Here is a 20600-nt window from a genome sequence, read left to right on the forward strand (position 1 = left end):
ATATCTTGATGATTGATTATCTCAATTACAAGTATAACGTAAGAACAAAAGAAATGAAGGAAAACAAAGAACAGGTCCAGGCCGACATGCTGCTGACCCTGCTAGGAGAAAGCAGGGGAGACCAGGGAACTAGCAACAGCAGAACCACTGCGTAGACGGCGACGCCATTACCGTGCGCGTGAGTCTGACGCCAGCAGCAGCCGTGAGGGTGGCCGTGCTATGGGCGTGGCTATGTGATGCGTAATGTCGCGAGAGGGCGGAGACTGGTGTACGGCGATAGTCACCCCCGCAGACGCAGGAAGATGGCCGCGGATAGATTTTCCAGGTTTAATGAGGACCGAGACTTCCAGGTACCAGGGCCTTGACGGGTTGTCCGCCAATCGGCGAGTGTACGGCATCGGCCGCTGGGTGGGGCGGTGACGTGTCGCAGCATAGTAACCCTGATATTGTATCCACCGGGAACATCACCCGTCATTGCCGTGTTTACCGTGACCTCCGGACCGTCTCTCAGTACCGGCCTCCCCCGCACACAGCCGCGACATTACCTTATATGAACTCGACCTCTCAGTTTTTTTCATTGCTCCTCCCACTACACCAAAGCCCCCTCCTCCCATCTCGGTGCGCTGCGGAATTCGGTTTCTCCTTCTCCATCCTTGTATTCCGTACCTCCACTATCAGACCCTCCAACATGACCCGCCCCACTAGGTACAAAATGCTCTGTTTCTGGACTTTCCTCTTAATTTATGATTGCCATCACCTGTGAAGAAACAGCTTTCTTATCATGTAACTAATTCAACACAGGTGATGGAAATCATAAATTAAGAGGGAAGTCCAGAAACAGAGCATTTTGTACCTAGTGGGGCGGGTCATGTTGGAGGGTCTGCACTATTCCGGTCCTTTATGCATCTCAATTCCATTTCCCGGTCCTTGTGCTCTGCATCTCCATAAACCCTTTCCCGGTTTGTGCTCTCTACTTCCATGACCCCCTTCCCTGTCTTTGTGCTCCGCTCTTCCGCCATCCCCCACCCCGGTCCTTGTGCTCCGCTCCCCTGTATCCCCCTTCCTGGTCCAAGACCATTCCCCTTCCTGGTCCTTGTGCTGCGCTCTTCCGCCTTCCCCCTCCCCGATCCTTGTGCTCTGCTCCTTTGTATTCCCCTTCCTGGTCCAAGACCAACCCCCTCCCCGTTCCGTGTGCTCCGCTCTTCCGCCTTCCCCCTCCGCGGTCCTTGTGCTTTGCTCTTCTGTATCCCACTTACTGGTCCAAGAGCATCCCCCTCCTGGGTCCTTGTGTCTTGCTCTTCCGCCTTCCCCCTCCCTGGTACTTGTACGCCTCTCTTCTGTATACCCCTTCCTGTTCCAAGACCATCCCCCTCCCCTGTCCATGTGATCCGCTCTTCTGCATCCCCCTCCGCGGTCCTTGTGCTCCGCTCTTCTGCATCCCCCTTCCTGGTCCAATCCATCCCCCTCTCCAGTCCTTGTGCTCCGCTCTTCCGCATCCCCCTCCTCGGTCCTTGTGCTCCGCTTTTCCACCATCTCCCGGTCCAATACCCTCCAACGTTTCCTAGTAAATAAATAGTACAGGGGGGGGTGGGCGCAAGACTATTAAGCGCTACTCTTTTTAGGATACTGGGGACAGCCGCCGCTCTCCCATTTTCCCCTTTCCAGTCCTTGTGCTCCGCTCTTCTGCATCCCCCTCCCCGTCCCATACCCTCCAACATTTCCCAGTAAAGAAACAGTACGGGGGAGGGGGCACTCTAGGCACAAGACTAGTAAGCGTTACTCTTTTTATGATGCTGGGGACAGCCACCACTCTCCCATATTCGCCTTTCTGGTTCTTGTGCTCCGCTCCTCCGCATCCCCCTTTCCGGTCCTTGTACTTCTCGCCTACACATTGGCATTTGCAGTCAGTAATATTTGCTATGTCAAGCTTTCTGCAAGCAAATGCATTGAGGTTCAGGAGAGTATCCTTATGTGCCTATACTTAATAGCTTTTCATTTGCACTCTCACTGGCGTTTTAACTGGGTGCCTTCAGGTCATTCTCCTCCTGCCAGATTCGTACGTTGTAGTCAGACACGTTTGCGTGAATGCCCATACATCTAACATCCATTCTGCCTCAATAATTGTAGGAAGGTAGGACACCTTCAGCCACATTCGGATGTGGTTAAAGGTTCTGTCGGTGCTGCTTACATAGAAACAGCAGCGATTGCGCTAATATGTTGATGTGGCAGGAGGAGTCTGATTTAAGTAGACAGTGATCTGTGCTGCGTCCGAGGGCACATTTCCAATTGCCACTACAGCATCCTCCACTGACACGTCTCTCCCACCCCCTTACCCCATGAGTATTTTGGTAGGGATCCTTGTGATTGCATATTATGGGGATACCTGCTGGAGCAAATCAGTTGTTGGTTCTTTCGGGCCCAAGTGCCGCTGGGGTGGGGGGGGGGACACCAGATGGAGGGCGGTGAAGTGGCAAGCGGAAATGTTCAAGATGTCTGTGGGTTTTTCTGGGTACCCTAACCAAGACTTTAGACTGGTTTAGCTGCTAATCCTGGTCTATTTGGGTGCGACAACCACAATAATTAATGGGCGCGCGCAAACAATTGAATTGCTCCATTGGGCACCCATTAATTCCGCCCCAAATAAAATGTAATTCCTTTGTTTGTGTCTATGCCTTATATTAGAGGTGCTGCTGAATACCTGTTTATTGTAAACCAGCATGAAATCTTCTATAATTATTAAATATTGAGAAAGCACTATTCCATTTACGTTTGTGGCTGGTATTTAATTTTACCTAAACTACACCTAGTAATTGATCTGCTTATGGTCAAGGGGGTAATTCAATTGTTTCACCCCATAGCGGGCACTAGATTGCACCCAACGGAGCAATTGTTGGGTGACACATTTCATCTGAAATGTGTGAAAAGTAACCTGTTTGGGTGCCAAACAGCACTTCGCGTCGCACCTAGCGTTTTGGTCGGGTTTAACCGTTTTATATCCTTTGTTCCGACAAACAAGTTGTTCTTACATCTCGTGGATGTACCTTCCTGCTTTGCCTCTGTGAAGAGCTATAGCGGCATGATATGTGCCGCTGTAGTATATCTACCCCACAGTCCTTACTAACAATGATATACCCGATATCCCTCGGTGGTGGGTTTGTGTTAATGTTTGTAAAACTTTACAAGCATGCTGGGGCATCTAGTGTGCCAAGGTCCAGGTGGGTCCTTTTTCATCCATGTAGGCAAGCTCATTAGACATTAAATATTTCAAACTGTGTAGTGGCAGCCAATTGGAAAACATGCTGCCCCCACCCCCGTCACAGATGTCATTAATAAAATTTGGCAGGTTTTCTGCCCTCAGCACATTACAAGCATACTACATGACTGCCCTAACAGATTCCTTAGTCCCCGCTCTGAATACCATGACAGCCCACATCAACCGTACTGACTTAACTACTGTGAATGCGAAGTCTCTTCTCTCCTTGTTTTCCAACTGCACCCTAATCCTCTATACTGATGTCCCTTCTCCCCTCCCTTAGAGGCTTCTATAAATACCCAATTTATCTAGTGCAGTTTTGTAAATAATGTGGTAACACAAGTTACCCTATGATATTGATTTGTTTAATTTGTACAAAACAAATCTAGTAGATATTTTATTTGTGTCCTGCATGTCTCTCCCTCATACCCATTTATCACCTTTCTGTGTATCCAGTGTTAAAAAGATAATAACAAAATAATGATTTTTAAAGTGTAATCAAAAAATGGCATTCTTGCATACATATCCCTACCCAATTTGCAGTCCGTTAGATGTGCACTGCTGGAGAGTGTATCTAAGGATACCTGAAAATGCCGTCAGCGGCTTGGAATCCTACTTTGCAATACAGTCACAGTGTGTAAGATTCTCTTTCCAATTATTAGGAAAACAAAAACTGTAACAAAAACTAAATAAAAATGTGTTACCTCCTGTGGACATGACATGAGTAGGACATTGAAAGCAAGCAAGACTTTATTGAATTGTGGGGTTAATCTTAAGGGGGCCCATACATCTACCGGGACATTTCCCTGTTTTGCTAATGCCTGATTTAGGTGATCAGCTAAATCCAACATGTTGGACAATCTCGATTGCCAATTCCAACCCAAAAATGATCGGAATCAGCAAGTTGGAGATTTTTAACATGCTGTATTTTGCCGATTCTGCGAAAAATCTCTAATCATCGGAGTCTGCAGATCGGCATGAAGGAAGCACCCCTTAGATGTACGGACAGCATTACTGACAGGTACACTTTAAAGATAAACCTCTTCAATTGAATATTTATCTTGGCTGCCTATCACATTGTTACAATGATCTGATACTCCTGCAAGCTGTGCCCTGTCTGTTGTTTCTTCTGTAGAGTGACGGGAGCAACGGGGGCACCTGCAGCCAAGTGAGCGTGTTCTTATAACACATGTGCTATTTGAAGCACTTACATTTATCTCCTCAGCTGTTCACGGGTATGTCCCCTTTACCAGTAATAGTTTTGTACTTGTTATGTTCTTAAATGCTGTATATTGTTAGCGAAAAAACAGGCACGTGTTACTGCTAATGTCATTGACTCTGTTCTGCAGTTTGGGTTATACCTTCAGCAGAGCATTGGGTACATGCATTCACATATATTTCATATTTCTCCTGGACTTTAGTAATCATGCCCAAATATTGCCATGCTTCCAAGCTAATCATTTTGGACAAATTGAAGAGCTGGTCTGACGTTTTAAGGAACAAGTGGTTCAAACTTGGTATACTAGGCATACAATAAATACTTTGAGAGCTACAAACTTAATAGATTATAAGACCACTCTGCAATTCACGGCACATTCTAGTGCTCCATCGTCCTGCCGGATTTTAAAGTGGAAAAATGTGCCCTTCCCTAATCGCGGCGCTCTGCTAAAACAGCCTGGCTAGTGCTGTCCCCACCCGTGGGCTGTAGTGTCCCAAAGGTGGGAAAAGTTGCTTTTTCCCATTGCCACTGGTCAATAGATGCACACGGCATCTTATTCACTTTGAGGGGAGAGTTTTAAGGGCGATATTCAATTGTATTGGGAGATTGTGGAGCGCAATTCATGTGTGTTTTCTTTTTGCGCTGATCAGGCCCCTTAGGCTCTACAATTGAATAGCTTCGTTTGGGCGCCATCTAGTCGCTGCTAGTGGACAAACAATTGAATTCCGCCCGGATTGTGTTGAAAAAGGGGTCTGTCCTGGGTCTGACCCAGATTGGAACTGTGTTCCAGTAATGCTTTATATAAGCTTTTTTATTATTATTATTATTATTATTATTATTATTATTATTATTATTATTATTATTATATATCTGCTTTTTGAGCAATTTCTGTGGCTTTTGATAATGGGTAAAAAAAAAATCTAAGTTTATTAGCACAGCTACATTTATTCATTTAAACGTGCTTGATATACTACATTATTAAAGTACACTGCTCAAAAAAATAAAAGGAACACTAAAATAACACATCCTAGATCTGAATGAATGAAATATTCTTATTAAATACTTTGTTCTTTACATAGTTGAATGTGCTGACAACAAAATCACACACATTATCAATGGAAATCAAATTTATTAACCCATGGAGGTCTGGATTTGGAGTCACACGCAAAATTAAAGTGGAAAAACACACTACAGGCTGATCCAACTTTAATGTAATGTCCTTAAAACAAGTCAAAATGAGGCTCAGTAGTGTGTGTGGCCTCCAGGTGCCTGTATGACCTCCCTACAACGCCTGGGCATGCTCCTGATGAGGTGGCGGATGGTCTCCTGAGGGATCTCCTCCTGGACTAAAGCATCCGCCAACTCCTGGACAGTCTGTGGTGCAACGTGGCGTTGGTGGATGGAGCGAGACATGATGTCCCAGATGTGCTCAATTGGATTCAGGTCTGGGAAACGGGCGGGCCAGTCCATAGCATCAATACCTTCGTCTTGCAGGAACTGCTGACACACTCCAGCCACATGAGGTCTAGCATTATCTTGCATTAGGAGGAACCCAAAGCCAACCGCACCAGCATATGGTCTCACAAGGGGTCTGAGGATCTCATCTCGGTACCTAATGGCAGTCAGGCTACCTCTGGCGAGCACATGGAGGGCTGTGCGGCCCCCCAAAGAAATGCCACCCACACCATTACTGACCCACTGCCAAACCGGTCATGCTGGAGGATGTTGCTGGCAGCAGAACGTTCTCCTTGGCGTCTCCAGACTCTGTCACATGTGCTCAGTGAGACCCTGCTTTCATCTGTGAAGAGCACAGGGCGCCAGTGGCGACTTTGCCAGTCTTGGTGTTCTCTGGCAAATGCCAAACGTCCTGCACGGTGTTGGGCTGTAAGCACAACCCCCACCTGTGGACGTCGGGCCCTCATACCACCTTCATGGAGTCTGTTTCTGATCGTTTGAGTAGACACATGCACATTTGTGGCTTGCTGGAGGTCATTTTGCAGGGTACTGGCAGTGCTCCTCCTGTTCCTCCTTGCACAAAGGTGGTGGTAGCGGTCCTGCTGCTGGGTTGTTGCCCTCCTACGGCTCCCTCCACGTCTCCTGATGTACTGGCCTGTCTCCTGGTAGCGCCTCCATGCTCTGGACACTACGCTGACAGACACAGCAAACCTTCTTGCCACAGCTCGCATTGATGTGCCATCCTGGATGAGCTGCACTACCTGAGCCACTTGTGTGGGTTGTAGACTCCGTCTCATGCTACCACTAGAGTGAAAGCATCGCCAGCTTTCAAAAGTGACCAAAACATCAGCCAGAAAGCATAGGAGCTGAGAAGTGGTCTGTGGTCACTACCTGTAGAACAACTCCTTTATTGGGGGTGTCTTGCTAATTGCCTATAATTTCCACCTGTTGTCTATTCCATTTGCACAACAGCATGTGAAATTGATTATCAATCAGTGTTGCTTCCTAAGTGGACAGTTTGATTTCACAGAAGTGTGATTGACTTGGAGTTACATTGTGTTGTTTAAGTGTTCCCTTTATTTTTTTGAGCAGTATACATATGTCACATTGAAATACTGGACTATCAATAATTCTTAAGGTGCCCATACACCTAAAGATTTATCTTCCAATCTGGCTGGTTGGAACGAAAATCTGGCAATGGATGGGAGTAAATGACAGTTGCCCCCATCCATGTCGTTTGCTCCCATCCATTACCAGCTTTTTGTTCCAACCAGCCAGATTGGAAGATAAATCTTTAGGTATATGGGCAAGTGAATGAAAAAGTGTGGAGGCCTTTCTGGACCTCAAAAAAGTGACAACTTTGTTAGCATAATCATACAGAAGGCTGTTAGTGGGCATAAGGAAAGTACTGGATGCTTTTAAAAGGTGTCAAATGGCTGATTTGTACCCCTTTGACATTGCTAATGTGGGCACACCCGCCATGAGACTCCTTCCAGATGGGTTGCCATTGGGGGCGGAGGCGGCGCTGACATCATCACGGGCAGAGGCGAAGCTTTGAGATAAGATCATCTCCATGCCACCTCCTCCATAGTGTAAACTTTTAAATGCCTAATTAGTCATTAAGAGGGTTGGCAAGGGGTTCAGAAGCAAGTCCTGAGATTTTTACCTAACAGTAAAGATTTCCTCTACCATTTCACACTCTCAAGGAGGTCTTCAAAATAAAATCCTCTGATTGCTGCAATGCGAGTTTGTAGTTTGATAGCAAAGTGAATTTGCAGAGAAAACGGACAACTCGCACCTCATTGGATTGACTCCTTAGTGCATGGGTGGCCAACCAGTCAGAGACAAAGAGCCAGGAAATCTTGTTAGGTACATCAAAGAGCCGACTTCGAGCCGAAGGCACACTTGCAAAAATGGGGTGTGACCTTGTGCCTGGGAGGCCACGCCCCTGGTATAAAATACAGTGAAAAAGCCAGATCCAACATAAAATACAATGAAAAAGCCACTTCTACGTCAAATAATTGAAAAAGCCAGATCCACATAAAATATATTGAAAAGCCAGATTCACTTCAGTTCCCCCATGTGTCACTCCAGCCAGCAGCCTCCTGTGTCACTCCAGCCAGCACCCGCCTGTGTCACTCCAGCCAGCTCCCCCGTGTGTATTTGGCTCCCTTAGTTCTCAGTCTACGTAGTGCTGCTGCATGTCTGGCTGGAGTGAAGCGGTTTACAGATCTCTTGTGGTCACGTGACTTTGAGTGTTGGGAGCCACACGTTGGCCACCACTGCCTTAGTGTATACTTTGTTCATATTCACTATGACTTGGTCACACACATGCACTGGGGTTTGTTTTCTTTTTTCCCCTAGAAGCCAATTAATCACCAGTATCATATAAAAAGCAAATAAGGATGCTATTCAGTAAATTATTGCAGTTTTAATGAAATACAGGTTGAGTATCCCTTATCCAAAATGCTTGGGACCAGACGTATTTTGGATATGGTATTTTTCCGTATTTTAGAATAATTGCATACCATAATGAGATATCATGGTGATGGGACCTAAATCTAAGCACAAAATGTATTATGTTTCATATACACCTTTTCTCTATCGTCCTAAGTGGATGCTGGGGTTCCTGAAAGGACCATGGGGAATAGCGGCTCCGCAGGAGACAGGGCACAAAAGTAAAGCTTTTACAGGTCAGGTGGTGTGTACTGGCTCCTCCCCCTATGACCCTCCTCCAGACTCCAGTTAGATTTTTGTGCCCGGCCGAGAAGGGTGCAATTCTAGGTGGCTCTCATAAAGAGCTGCTTAGAGAGTTTAGCTTAGGTTTTTTATTTTACAGTGATTCCTGCTGGCAACAGGATCACTGCAACGAGGGACAGAGGGGAGAAGAAGTGAACTCACCTGCGTGCAGGATGGATTGGCTTCTTGGCTACTGGACATGAAGCTCCAGAGGGACGATCACAGGTACAGCCTGGATGGTCACCGGAGCCACGCCGCCGGCCCCCTCACAGATGCTGAAGCAAGAAGAGGTCCAGAATCGGCGGCTGAAGACTCCTGCAGTCTTCTTAAGGTAGCGCACAGCACTGCAGCTGTGCGCCATTTTCCTCTCAGCACACTTCACACGGCAGTCACTGAGGGTGCAGGGCGCTGGGGGGGGGCGCCCTGGGAGGCAAATGAAAACCTTTAAAAAGGCTAAAAATACCTCACATATAGCCCCAGAGGCTATATGGAGATATTTACCCCTGCCTAAATGTACTAAATAGCGGGAGACGAGCCCGCCGAAAAAGGGGCGGGGCCTATCTCCTCAGCACACGGCGCCATTTTCTGTCACAGCTCCGCTGGTCAGGAAGGCTCCCAGGTCTCTCCCCTGCACTGCACTACAGAAACAGGGTATAACAGAGAGGGGGGGCAAAATAAATGGCAATATATTAATATAAAAGCAGCTATAAGGGAGCACTTAATCATAAGGCTATCCCTGTCATATATAGCGCTTTTTGGTGTGTGCTGGCAGACTCTCCCTCTGTCTCCCCAAAGGGCTAGTGGGTCCTGTCTTCGTATAGAGCATTCCCTGTGTGTCTGCTGTGTGTCGGTACGTGTGTGTCGACATGTATGAGGACGTTATTGGTGTGGAGGCGGAGCAATTGCCAAATATGAGGATGTCACCTCCTAGGGGGTCGACACCAGAATGGATGCCTTTATTTGTGGAATTACGGGATAGCGTCAACTCGCTTAAGCAGTCGTTTGCCGACATGAGGCGGCCGGACACTCAATTAGTGCCTGTCCAGGCGCCTCAAATACCGTCAGGGGCTGTAAAACGCCCCTTGCCTCAGTCGGTCGACACAGACCCAGACACAGGCACTGATTCTGGTGGTGAAGGTGACGAATTAACCGTATTTTCCAGTAGGGCCACACGTTATATGATTTTGGCAATAAAGGAGATGTTACATTTAGCTGATACTACAGGTACCACTAAACAGGGTATTATGTGGGGTGTGAAAAAACTACCAGTAGTTTTTACCGAATCAGAAGAATTAAATGACGTGTGTGATGAAGCGTGGGGTGCCCCGATAAAAAAAAAAAAAAACTGCTAATTTCAAAGAAGTTATTGGCTTTATACCCTTTCCCGCCAGAGGTTAGGGAGCGCTGGGAAACACCTCCTAGGGTGGACAAAGCGCTAACACGCTTATCAAAACAAGTGGCGTTACCCTCTCCTGAGACGGCCGCACTTAAAGATCCATCAGATATGAGGATGGAAAATATCCAAAAAGGTATATACACACATGCAGGTGTTATACTACGACCAGATATTGCGACTGCCTGGATGTGCAGTGCTGGGGTAGTTTGGTCAGAGTCCCTGATCGAAAATATTGATACCCTGGACAGGGACAATATTTTACTGTCGTTAGAACAAATAAAGGATGCATTTCTTTATATGCGTGATGCACAGAGAGATATCTGCACACTGGCATCACGGGTAAGTGCTATGTCCATTTCGGCCAGAAGAGCTTTATGGACACGACAGTGGACAGGCGATGCGTAGAGGAGTTATTTGGGGTCGGTCTATCGGATTTGGTGGCCACGGCTACGGCCGGGAAATCCACCTTTCTACCTCAAGTCACTCCCCAACAGAAAAAGGCACCGACCTTTCAACCGCAGCCCTTTCGTTCCTTTAAAAATAAGAGAGCAAAGGGCTATTCATATCTGCCACGAGGCAGAGGACGAGGGAAGAGACAGCAACAGGCAGCTCCTTCCCAGGAACAGAAGCCCTCCCCGGCTTCTACAAAAGCCTCAGCATGACGCTGGGGCTTCGCAAGCGGACTCGGGGGCGGTAGGCGGTCGTCTCAAGAATTACAGCGCGCAGTGGGCTCACTCGCAGGTAAATCCCTGGATCCTGCAGATAATATCTCAGGGGTACAGGTTGAAATTAGAGACAGAGCCACCTCGCCGTTTCCTGAAGTCTGCTTTACCAACGTCCCCCTCAGAAAGGGAGACGGTTTTGGAAGCCATTCACAAGCTGTATTCTCAGCAGGTGATAGTCAAGGTACCTCTTCTACAACAAGGGAAGGGGTATTATTCCACTCTTTTTGTGGTACCGAAGCCGGATGGCTCGGTAAGGCCTATTCTAAATCTGAAGTCCTTGAACCTGTACATAAAGAAGTTCAAGTTCAAGATGGAGTCACTCAGAGCAGTGATAGCGAACCTGGAAGAAGGGGACTTTATGGTATCCTTGGACATCAAGGATGCGTATCTCCACGTTCCAATTACCCCTCACACCAGGGGTACCTCAGGTTCGTTGTACAAAACTGTCACTATCAGTTTCAGACGCTGCCGTTTGGTTTGTCCACGGCATCTCGGGTCTTTACAAAGGTAATGGCCGAGATAATATTTCTTCTTCGAAGAAAAGGCGTATTAATTATCCCATACTTGGACGATCTCCTAATAAGGGCAAGGTCCAGAGAACAGCTAGAGATGGGTTTAGCACTATCTCAAGAGGTGCTAAAGCAGCACGGATGGATTCTGAATATTCCAAAATCCCAATTAATGCCGACAACTCGTCTGCTGTTCCTGGGGATGATTCTGGACACAGTTCAGAAAAAGGTTTTTCTTCCCGAAGAAAAAGCCAAGGAGTTATCTGACCTGGTCAGGAACCTCCTAAAACCAGGAAAGGTGTCTGTACATCAATGCACAAGAGTCCTAAAAAAAAATGGTAGCTTCTTACGAAGCAATCCCTTTCGGCAGATTCCATGCAAAGGGATCTGTTGGACAAATGGTCAGGGTCGCATCTTCAGATGCACCTGCGGATAACCCTGTCGCAGAGGACAAGGGTATCCCTTCTGTGGTGGTTGCAGGAGGCTCATCTATTGGAGGGCCGCAGATTCGGCATGCAGGATTGGATCCTGGTGACCACGGATGCCAGCCTGAGAGGCTGGGGAGCAGTCACACAGGGAAGAAATTTCCAGGGAGTGTGGTCGAGCCTGAAAAAGTCTCTTCACATAAGCATTCTGGAACTAAGAGCAATCTACAATGCTCTAAGCCAGGCGAAACCTCTGCTTCAAGGAAGACCGGTGTTGATCCAGTCGGACAACATCACGGCAGTCGCCCATGTAAACAGACAGGGCGGCACAAGAAGCAGGAGGGCAATGGCAGAAGCTGCCAGGATCCTTCGCTGGGCGGAGAATCACGTGATAGCACTGTCAGCAGTATTCATCCCGGGCGTGGACAACTGGGAAGCAGACTTCCTCAGCAGACACGACCTTCACCCGGGAGAGTGGGGACTTCATCCAGAAGTTTTCCACATGCTATTAAACCGTTGGGTAAAACCAATGGTGGACATGATGGCGTCTCGCCTCAACAAGACACTGGACAGGTATTGCGCCAGGTCAAGAGATCCGCAGGCAATAGCTGTGGACGCGCTGGTAACACATTGGGTGTATCAGTCGGTATAGGTGTTTCCTCCTCTGCCTCTCATACCAAAGGTTTTGAGGATTATACGGCAAAGAGGAGTAAGACTAGTGGCTCCGGATTGGCCAAGAAGGACTTGGTACCCGGAACTTCAAGAGATGGTCACGGACGATCCGTGGCCTCTACTTCTGAGAAGGGACCTGCTTCAGCAGGGTCCTTGTCTTTTTCAAGACTTACCGCGGCTGCGTTTGACGGCATGGCGTTTGAATGCCAGATCCTAAAAGGCATTCCAGAAGAAGTCATTCCTACCTTGATAAAGGCAAGGAAGGAAGTCACCGCGAAGCATTATCGCCGTATTTGGCGAAAATATGTTGCGTGGTGCGAGCAGCGGAGTGCTCCGATGGAGGAATTTCAACTGGGTCGTTTTCCTACATTTCCTGCAATCAGGATTGTCTATGGGTCTCAAATTGGGATCTATTAAGGTTCAAATTTCGGCCCTATCAATATTCTTCCAAAAAGAATTGGCCTCAGTCCCTGAGGTCCAGATTTTTATCAAAGGAGTACTGCATATACAGCCTCCTGTGGTGCCTAAGGTGGCACCGTGGGATCTAAATGTAGTTTTAGATTCCTCAAATCCAATTGGTTTGAACCACTAAAGGATGTGGATTTGAAATATCTCACATGGAAAGTGACTATGTTACTGGCCCTGGCTTCGGCCGGGAGAGTATCTGAACTGGCGGCTTTTGTTTTATAAAAGCCCTTATTTAATTTTCCATTCGACATAGGGCAGAGCTGCGGTCTCGGCATTACAACTCTGCCGAGCAGCTACGTGGTCAGGGGAGAACACGTTTGTAAATTTTTACAAATTTGATACCCTGGCAAAGGAGGACCTGGAGTTCTCTCATTCGGTGCTGCAGAGTCATCCGCACTCTCCCGCCCGTTTGGGAGCTTTGGTATAATCCCCATGGTCCTTTCAGGAACCCCAGCATCCACTTAGGACGATAGAGAAAATAAGAATTTACTTACCGATAATTCTATTTCTCGGAGTCCGTAGTGGATGCTGGGCGCCCATCCCAAGTGCGGATTATCTGCAATACTTGTACATAGTTATTGTTAACTAATTCGGGTTATTGTTTAGGAAGCCATCTTTCAGAGGCTCCTCTGTTATCATACTGTTAACTGGGTTTAGATCACAAGTTGTACGGTGTGATTGGTGTGGCTGGTATGAGTCTTACCCGGGATTCAAAATCCTCCCTTATTGTGTACGCTCGTCCGGGCACAGTACCTAACTGGAGTCTGGAGGAGGGTCATAGGGGGAGGAGCCAGTACACACCACCTGACCTGTAAAAGCTTTACTTTTGTGCCCTGTCTCCTGCGGAGCCGCTATTCCCCATGGTCCTTTCAGGAACCCCAGCATCCACTACGGACTCCGAGAAATAGAATTATCGGTAAGTAAATTCTTATTATACACACAGCCTGAAGGCAATTTTAGCCAATATTTTTTATAACTTTGTACATTAAACAAAGTGTGTGTACATTCACACAATTCATTTATGTTTCATATACACCTTATACACACAGCCTGAAGGTCATTTAATACAATATTTTTAATAACTTTGTGTATTAAACAAAGTTTGTATACATTGAGTCATCAAAAAACAAAGGTTTCACTATCTCACTCTTATTCAAAAAAGTCCGTATTTCGGAATATTCCGTATTTCGTAAATATTTGGATATGGGATACTCAACCTGTAGTACAATATAAAAATGTCAATAAAAATACATATACCCAATAAAGACGACTTGAGGAAATCTGGCCACAGACTAGATATTAGTTGCTTATTAATTGAATGCAAACTGTTGGTATTATTCCGCAAATTCTTGTTAAAGGTGAAGTGTTAAGCTGGATACACATTATAAAGGTGTGTACACACGGTGAGATCCTTGCTATGCCCGATTTTCACTTTGCGATTTCCCCTGAACTCCCCGGAGCCCAGCACCACCGATTTTGACTAACTTTTCTTGAGATATGGACTATGGGGTCAATTCAATTCGGCAACTTATGAATAGCGCCGGGAATTAGCTCCCGACGCTATTCAATTCAGCTGCTAGTTACCCGCAATTGTCTGGAATTCTTTTCTCATCCCCGGGGATGAGAGAAGAAACCCGACAAAAGTGCTTCCTCGCGGCCGGCGCGAGGCTGATTCTGTCGGGAATCAGCCTCACGCCGGGGAGTTAAGTCGGAGAATGCCCGTTCTACCGAAAATTCAACCTGTTTAGTCGGCGAGAACGAGACATCGCCGACTTAACTGGAGCTGAATTGAATAGCGTCGGGAGCTAATTCCCGGCGCTATTCATAAGTTGCCGAATTGAATTGACCCCTATGTGTGCTTACGATTTTGGCTTATGTGAGATGTAATTGACATGTGAGATGAACTAGATAGTACACCGATCTAGCAAAAATTGACTTGCCTGCACAGTCTATCTTTTCTTGCGATGCCGACCTGGCGGGGCCGCGCATCTGGATCGAATCGGGATCGCAAAGTGACTTTCACCTTGCGATCTGCACTATTCTTGCGATTGTCTCACCGTGTGTACACACCTTAAGATTACCTGTCCAATCTTTCTTGTTGATCAAAACAAGTTTCTTAGTAATGGTGCGCAATAGAAGTCCCCCACAAGGCAGCTAAATTCGTATAAAAGAGTAAGCATCCAAAATACTCTGAAAAATAATGTAAAAAAAAAAGTACACCTACAAATTCAAGCTCCTAGCGCTTGAATTTGTATTTATACTTCTTTTTCACAATCTTTCTCGTTGGAATGAAAATCTGGCAATGTCTGGGTCTGATATCAAAACAATATGGCTTTGAATTTGTTTTGATGTGCTTTCTTTATTCTTAGTGATGGTGTTTTCCAGTGCATGGACTGGCGTTTGTCTCAGAATCGTACTGAAAGATCCAAGTGCAAGAGAAGTGACACTTGCAAAACCGTTTAAGGATAGTCCAAGGTCAATGTTCCCCCACTCCCTTTTAACTCGAGCAATATAGTCTATTTTTTTGTAAGTGCAGTCTCGTTGTTTAATAGCCACACTATGCAATAAACAATTTGGAACACCCTAACATGTCAGTTTAGGATGCAGTGATCGCGCTGAGCCAAAAAAAAAGTGGGTCCCAGGGACCCCTCACTTTTATAAATTGGGGTCCTACCGGTCTTTTTCTGGGTCCCATTGAAATGAAGGTTCGTATTAATCTTAATCTTGTTTGGACACTACAAAAGTGTTGCAAGGGGGGGGGGGGGGGGGGTGACGATGCTGCTGGGCTGTGTAGCATGCAGGACCACCTGCACCAGAGGTGTAACTAGACATTTTGGTGTCCTTAGGCAGAAAGTGAATAGGTGTTCCACCTTCCAGAATGCAAAGCATAGGCGGTGCGCGCCGAAGGCGCGTTGCAAAATTTTAGGGGTGTGGCTTCATGGGGACGGGGCGTGGCTTCATGGGGACGGGGCGTGACCACATAGTAATGCCGCTTATACACTTTGCACCAGATAGAACCTCCTATGCACAATGCGCCAGATAGAGCACATTATACACTTTGCTCCAGGCACAGCACGTTATTATACAGATTGCGCCAGGCAGAACACGTTATTATACACATTGCGCCAGGCAGAGCACGTCATTATACACATTGCGCCAGGCAGAGCACGATACAGACACACACATACTTATTATAAGTACACAAACATCGACACACGTATACAAATGTATATATACAGACACAAACACAAGCTGCCCATCCCTGTTACCGGGTTGCTGGGTGCTGAGAATGGCAGGGGATCCACGACGATAAGGTCACAACCTGGGAGTAGCTGCGGATTAAGGATTTAGCCAGGAACAGAGCTCTTTCCACTCCGCATCTCCTGCTGCCCGCCCCCAGGTCCGAGCTCCATAGACACACTGCCTGACATGCTGTCCTGCCCCTGCCGCCAGGTAATCACTGCTCCGTTCTGGGTGCCTCTCTCTCTGTTGTGTCGGGCCGGCTGCGAGTGAGGGGAGGCGGCAGCAATGTCTATCAGTGACCCGGGGCAGAGGCGGATTTAGATCTCATGGGGCCCTAAGCAAGATACCAATTTGAGGCCCCCTCCCACAAATAATCCATAGCACTGACAACCTGGGGGCCTAATTCAGACCTGATCGCTGCTGTGTGTTTTCACACAGCAGCCAATCAGGTCTGAACTGCGTATGCGCCGGCACCGCAGTGCGCTGGTACATGCCAGACAGCCGTCGGCTGTCTCAGCTCTGCGATTGCATCTGCCTGATTGACAGGCAGAGGCGGTCGCTGGGCGGGAGGGGGCGGTCCGGCATCATGTGGCCGCCGTTTAGGGGGTGCGGTCCGGGCAACACAGGCGCGGGCGAACCGTTGGGGGGTGGGCCGCGGCGGCTGCGTGATCAGAGAATTGCGTATGTCCCTGTGTCCAAAGGGCGGACCCTTCAGAGAGAGAGGAAAGAGTGAGGTGGGGAAGGCGGCACGTGCTACTACTGTACCTTAATCCAGTGGTTCTTGAACTTTCTTTGTTCGTGGCACCCTTAGTGTCTCAAAAGTTTTTGCGGCACCCCTAAGTGTCAGCAGGACTACACTCTGAAAAGCTATGCTTTTCGGAGCTAGGTACATAGGGGTAAGACCGTAGTCCCCATCTATAATGGGGACTGCGATCTGCAGCGCTAATTTGCCTTCTGCAGATTTCAGTGAAAACTTCTGCTTTGGCTAAAAGCACATAGAATCAATTGATAAAATTATGCTTACCTGCCATCCTCCGGTTTCACCATGTCGCTTCTGACCGCTTCACAGCCGGATTCAATCACCTTCAGCAGAAGATGAGGAGGAAGAAAGGGGATGGCAGGAGAAAGTGCAAGGCAAGAGAAATAATGGTTTGTGGAGGGCACAGGGGAAAAGTGAGGGGTAAGAATAAGTGGTAAAAGGTGGGGGTACAGATATAAAAGGAGTAATGAGCAGAGAAGAAAATAGAGGGACATCCGGTTATATTTTCTTCTTTGCCCATTACTCATTATTTTCTCTGACGTCCTAGTGGATGCTGGGGACTCCGTAAGGACCATGGGGAATAGCGGCTCCGCAGGAGACTGGGCACAACTAAGAAAAGATTTAGGACTACCTGGTGTGCACTGGCTCCTCCCTCTATGCCCCTCCTCCAGACCTCAGTTAGAATTTTGTGCCCGGCCGAGCTGGTTGCACACTAGGGGCTCTCCTGAGCTCTTAGAAAAGAAAGTATATTTAGGTTTTTTATTTTCAGTGAGATCTGCTGGCAACAGACTCACTGCTACGAGGGACTGAGGGGAGAAGAAGCGAACCTACCTGCTTGCAGCTAGCTTGGGCTTCTTAGGCTACTGGACACCATTAGCTCCAGAGGGATCGAACACAGGCCCAGCCTCGGTCGTCCGGTCCCGGAGCCGCGCCGCCGTCCCCCTTGCAGAGCCAGAAGCAAGAAGAACGTCCAGGAAATCGGCGGCTGAAGACTCCGGTCTTCATTAAGGTAGCGCACAGCACTGCAGCTGTGCGCCATTGCTCCCCATGCACACCACACACTCCGGTCACTGATGGGTGCAGGGCGCTGGGGGGGGGCGCCCTGGGCTGCAATAAGAGTACCTTAGCTTGGCAAAAAAACACATAATATAGTCAGTAAGACTATATATGTGTAAAATCCCCTGCCAAAAATATCCTGAAAAAAGCGGGAGAAGTCCGCCGGGGAGGGGGCGGGGCTATTTCCCTCAGCACACTGGCGCCATTTCCTCTCACAGCTCCGCTGGAAGGACGCTCCCAAGGCTCTCCCCTGCAGTTTCCAGGCTCAATAGGGTAAAAAAGAGAGGGGGGGCACTAAATTTAGGCGCAAACTGTGTATTATAGCAGCTATAGGGGAAAAATCACTGTGTGTAGTGTGTATCCCTGCAGTATATAGCGCTCTGGTGTGTGCTGGCATACTCTCTCTCTGTCTCCCCAAAGGACTTTGTGGGGTCCTGTCCTCAGTCAGAGCATTCCCTGTGTGTGTGTGCGGTGTGTCGGTACGGCTGTGTCGACATGTTTGATGAGGAGGCTTATGTGGAGGCGGAGCAGGTGCTGATAAATGTGATGTCACCCCCTGCGGGGTCGACACCTGAATGGATGGACATGTGGAAGGAATTACGCGACAGTGTCAACTCCTTACATAAAAGGTTTGACGACATAGCAGATGTGGGACAGCCGGCTTCTCAGCCCGTGCCTGCCCAGGCGTCTCAAAAGCCATCAGGGGCTCTAAAACGCCCACTACCTCAGATGGCAGACACAGATGTCGACACGGATACTGACTCCAGTGTCGACGACGATGAGACTAGTGTACATTCCAATAGAGCCACTCGTTATATGATTACGGCAATGAAAAATGTGTTGCACATTTCTGATATTACCCCAGGTACCACAAAAAAAGGGTATTATGTTTGGGGAGAAAAAGCTACCAGTGGTTTTTCCCCCATCTGATGAATTAAATGAAGTGTGTGAAGAAGCGTGGGCTTCCCCCGATAAGAAACTGGTAATTTCTAAAAAGTTTCTAATGGCGTACCCTTTCCCGCCAGAGGACAGGTCACGTTGGGAGACATCCCCTAGGGTGGATAAAGCGCTCACACGTCTGTCAAAAAAGGTGGCACTACCGTCTCCGGACACGGCCGCCCTAAAGGAGCCTGCGGATAGAAAGCAGGAGGCTATCCTGAAGTCTGTATATACACACTCAGGAATTATACTGAGACCGGCTATTGCTTCAGCATGGATGTGCAGTGCTGCAGCTGCGTGGTCCGATTCCCTGTCGGAAAACATTGATACCCTAGACAGGGACACTATATTGCTAACCGTAGAGCATATTAAAGACGCTGTCTTATACATGAGAGATGCACAGAGGGATATTTGCCGGCTGGCATCTAAAATAAACACAATGTCCATTTCTGCCAGGAGAGGATTGTGGACTCGGCAGTGGACAGGAGATACAGACTCTAAAAGGCACATGGAAGTTTTGCCTTACAAGGGTGAGGAGTTGTTTGGGGATGGTCTCTCGGACCTCGTTTCCACAGCGACAGCTGGGAAGTCAGCATTTTTACCCCATGTTCCCTCACAGCCAAAGAAAGCACCGTTTTATTAGGTACAGTCCTTTCGGCCCCAGAAAGGCAAGCGGGTTAGAGGCGCGTCCTTTCTGCCCAGAGGCAGAGGTAGAGGGAAAAAGCTGCAACATACAGCCAGTTCCCAGGAACAAAAGTCCTCCCCCGCTTCCTCTAAGTCCACCGCATGACGCTGGGGCTCCACAGGCGGAGCCAGGTACGGTGGGGGCCCGTCTCAAGAACTTCAGTGACCAGTGGGCTCGCTCACGGGTGGATCCCTGGATTCTACAAGTAGTATCTCAGGGGTACAAGCTGGAATTCGAGACGTCTCCCCCTCGCCGTTTCCTCAAATCTGCCTTGCCGACAGCTTCCCCGGACAGGGAGGCAGTGCTGAAGGCGATTCACAAGCTGTATTCTCAGCAGGTGATAATCAAGGTACCCCTCCTTCAACACGGACGGGGTTACTATTCCACAATGTTTGTGGTACCGAAACCGGACGGTTCGGTGAGACCCATTTTAAATTTAAAATCCTTGAACACTTATATAAGAAGGTTCAAGTTCAAGATGGAATCGCTCAGGGCGGTGATTGCAAGCCTGGACGAGGGGGATTACATGGTATCACTGGACATCAAGGATGCTTACCTGCATGTCCCCATTTACCCTCCTCACCAGGAGTACCTCAGATTTGTGGTACAGGACTGTCATTACCAATTCCAGACGTTGCCGTTTGGTCTGTCCACGGCACCGAGGGTATTTACCAAGGTAATGGCCGAAATGATGATACTCCTTCGGAAAAAGGGAGTTTTAATTGTCCCGTACTTGGACGATCTCCTTATAAAGGCGAGGTCCAGGGAACAGTTGTTGATCGGAGTAGCACTAGCTCGGGAAGTGCTACAACAGCACGGCTGGATCCTGAATATTCCAAAGTCGCAGCTGGTTCCTACAACGCGTCTACTGTTCCTGGGGATGGTTCTGGACACAGAACAGAAAAAAGTGTTTCTCCCGGAGGAGAAGGCCAAGGAGTTGTCATCTCTAGTCAGAGACCTCCTAAAACCAAAACAAGTGTCGGTGCACCACTGCACGCGAGTCCTGGGAAAGATGGTGGCTTCTTACGAAGCAATTCCATTCGGAAGGTTCCATGC

General features: G+C 47.9%; 1 protein-coding gene across 1 annotated transcript in view; it reads left to right on the forward strand.

The window, feature by feature from the left end:
• The first annotated feature begins 332 nt into the window (after positions 1-332).
• Positions 333-20600, forward strand: part of GPATCH8 (G-patch domain containing 8) — a 145081-nt gene continuing 124813 nt past the window's right edge. The window contains exon 1 of the mRNA XM_063959957.1: positions 333-350. The gene's annotated coding sequence lies outside the window, so the exon portion shown is untranslated. The remainder of the gene's footprint in view (positions 351-20600) is intronic.

The sequence above is a fragment of the Pseudophryne corroboree genome, chromosome 3 (assembly GCF_028390025.1).
Source record: "Pseudophryne corroboree isolate aPseCor3 chromosome 3, aPseCor3.hap2, whole genome shotgun sequence".
NCBI lineage: Eukaryota > Metazoa > Chordata > Amphibia > Anura > Myobatrachidae > Pseudophryne > Pseudophryne corroboree.